Raw genomic sequence first — 3,298 nt, 5'->3', positions numbered from 1 at the left:
GGGGCGTTTACGTTTCTGTCATGTTTTTACCCCTATATAAAATGTTGCACTTATAACTCATTATGCTAAAAAAAGAGTACAAATAAAAATGGGCGTTGAGGAAAGCGGACGCCGCTAGCGTACCGACGCGCCACAAAACGGAGCAGATCTGATGTGAGCGCCGGAAATCAGAACGAATATCTTCACGATAATCTTCATTCCCGTCTGATAGTCTTAATGCGCAGAAATGATGTAGCGGGGGATGGGACACGTGACGGGAATTCGGGAATTCACATTACTAGTCCCATCAAACATGCAGAAAAAATATCTGTCGCGTCGGCGCCCCCTCCTGGCGCCGCGAAGGTACTGACCAATAGAATTTACTATTTTTTTTTAATTGATTGAAGAGTGGAGTTCTATTTATTGTATATTGATGAATCGATATTGATTACAAGTCATTGTTGGGTGACGATCATTCTGCAGGAACTGTAGTGAGACGTTCTGCGTTGCCCTCGGCAGCCAATCGGAGTCCAGCTGTTGTGCGGTGACGGAAGCGTCCGCCTTCCATTCCTCTCCTCCATCTTTTCATGTCCCCGTGTTGTCTCCCCCGGCGGAGGCGGCGACACGTTTCCCGCGATTACAATCTTATCGGACGCAGCGAATCCTCCCGCGGAACCTTCGTATCTCTGCTGAGCGGATCTCTCCGAGAATTGTTACAAAGAGATCATCAATAACGATACAAATCTCCAATAAAATGACGTCAGATAATCAGAAGAGATTCGTTGTTTCTTTCTTTGTGTCCAATAACAAATCTGAGATCTGAACAAGTGGCCCCGGAACCGGTGTCGGAAGGAGGGCTTTGGGTTCCTGGAGAACTGGGCTGACTTCTCAGTCGGTTACCGGCTCTTCAGCAGGGACGGGCTGCATCTGAACGGGGGAGGTGCTGCACTTTTGGGGGGGGGAAATGGTTAAAAGACCGGTGTAGGAGCTTTTAACCCCTTCATGACCTCAGCTTATCTTCAGTTTCTGTTCATTAAAGGAGAACTATGAGGGGGGGGGGCTTTTCACTCAGCCTCATAGTTCTAGCCGACCTGTGACAATGAGACTGTAAAAGGTCGGCTCAGTAGATCGGGAGGTGAGGGAACACATACCGGCATTCGCTCACTTCTCGATCCTGTCATGGCTCTCTGCCGTGACAGGGGAGGGACTGGATTCTCACCGCTCCGATCCTCCAGCGCTGACTGGCGGAACGGACGGGGGAGGGGGCGGGTACAGCTGGCTCTGCCTCTAGATAGGAGGAGCCAGCTGTCAGTCACGCAGCTGGGGCGGATCCCGGCATAATTGTCGGGATCCGCTCCGGCTGCGGCGTCTCAGTATACCGCGAGCTGTAGCTCCCTATATACTGAGCCTAGGGTGACGGGAGGACGCTAGTTTGTGCCCTCCCCCGACCCTAAGGAGAACTATGGGGGAAAGCCCTGACCCCATACTTCTCCTTTAAATCACTGTACTGCCGTTCCTGAGCATTATAAGAAAAGAACAAATCCCTGTCATTCCTTTAAATGTGTTCTCCTTTAATGACTGACACACTTGTTACATTGTTGCTGTGGGATTCTTCCACCTCAGTCAAGAAAACACTTTTTTCACAAGTTTAGATTATTATTATTTTTTAGAAATATTATTTGATAATAATTATACTATAAAAAATATATTTATATATAATTTTAATTTTCTTAATTTTTTTTTACACTTTTTACTTTTTGTCAGTTTATATCGGTCACAATGACTGTTTGATAAATTAACTTTTTTTTAATTTTTGGTTATTATTAGGCCGCTCCTAACTTAGGAACAGCTCATAATAACCTTAGAGACTGATCCTGACAGCATGTCAGATTCAGATCTCACTAAAGGTTCCTGATCCTGCTCAGACGATCAGAAGTGATACATTTCAGGCACAGAGATACATTGTAACATTCCTGTGCCTGAAATGTATCACACAGCTTTGTAGACATCGGGGCCAGTCTATGGAGAAGTCAAAACGAATAGCAGAGAGGTCACTCACTCTGCTACCTCTCTGCAGCTGTCAAATACCGGATCGCTATTTAGCGATCCGGTATTTGTATGTAAGGGCTTCATTCTTTCATTAATGGATGCCTCAATACGGGACGAAGAGTGTACGTGGCCAGTCATTTAAGCACTTTGTGGCGGGACGTACAGTGTACGTGGCCAGTCATTTAAGCACTTTGTGGCGGGACGTACAGTGTACGTGGCCAGTCATTTAAGCACTTTGTGGCGGGACGTACAGTGTACGTGGCCAGTCATTTAAGCACTTTGTGGCGGGACGTACAGTGTACGTGGCCAGTCATTTAAGCACTTTGTGGCGGGACGTACAGTGTACGTGGCCAGTCATTTAAGCACTTTGTGGCGGGACGTACAGTGTACGCGGCCAGTCATTTAAGCACTTTGTGGCGGGACATAGAGCAAGTAACTACAAGTTAATATTGAGGGCTGTAATACAAGGGGGGAGGGGGGACAGAGGGCTCACTCCAGTCAATCTAGTTAACCTAATCACTCCGGTAAATCTAATTAGTAAGGTATCACCCACACCGAGGTCTAATAAACAAAGTAGAGGGGCGCCAGAAATGAGTAATAATGTAACCCAAACCACAAGCACCAAACTCAGATGTATGTACACCAATGCTAGACGTCTAGCAAACAAACTAGAGGAGCTCAAAGTTATGCTAATCGAGGAGGACTTCCATATAGGAGGAATATCAGAAACTTGGCTAGACAACACACATGACTGGGCAACCAGTGTACAGGGGTATAACATGTTCAGGGGGGATAGGGTTGGTAGAAAGGGGGAGGGGTTTGCATGTAAGTAAAAAACAATCTAAATATGCACATACGAGATTACCTCATGAGAGGGTTGCGATGATGTTGAGTCCTTGTGGCTTGAACTGGATAAGACTGATAGTTGTAAACTAATTGTGGGTGTGTGTTATAAACCCCGAACATAGGGGAAGAGGAGGAGGCTCACCTACACTCCCAAATAGAAACAGCTGGGAAGTCAAGTAATGTTGTTATAATGGGTGACTTCAATTATCCGGACATCCATTGGTCACATGGCACCGCTCAGTCTATAAAGGCCGGCCGTTTCCTAAACCTGTTACGGGACAATTTCTTGGATCAGATGGTTGAGGTCCCAACCAGGAAGAATGCAACGCTGGACTCATTAATCTCCTATAATGTGGAGCTAGGTGCAGACATAACGATTGGTCAGACACTGGGTGATAGTGATCACAGGGGGATTAGTTTTACT

The sequence above is a fragment of the Nanorana parkeri genome, unplaced genomic scaffold (genome assembly GCF_000935625.1).
Source record: "Nanorana parkeri isolate BGI_ZX_2015 unplaced genomic scaffold, ASM93562v1 scaffold4388, whole genome shotgun sequence".
Taxonomy (NCBI): Eukaryota; Metazoa; Chordata; class Amphibia; order Anura; family Dicroglossidae; genus Nanorana; species Nanorana parkeri.
This window is presented reverse-complemented; position numbering follows the sequence as displayed.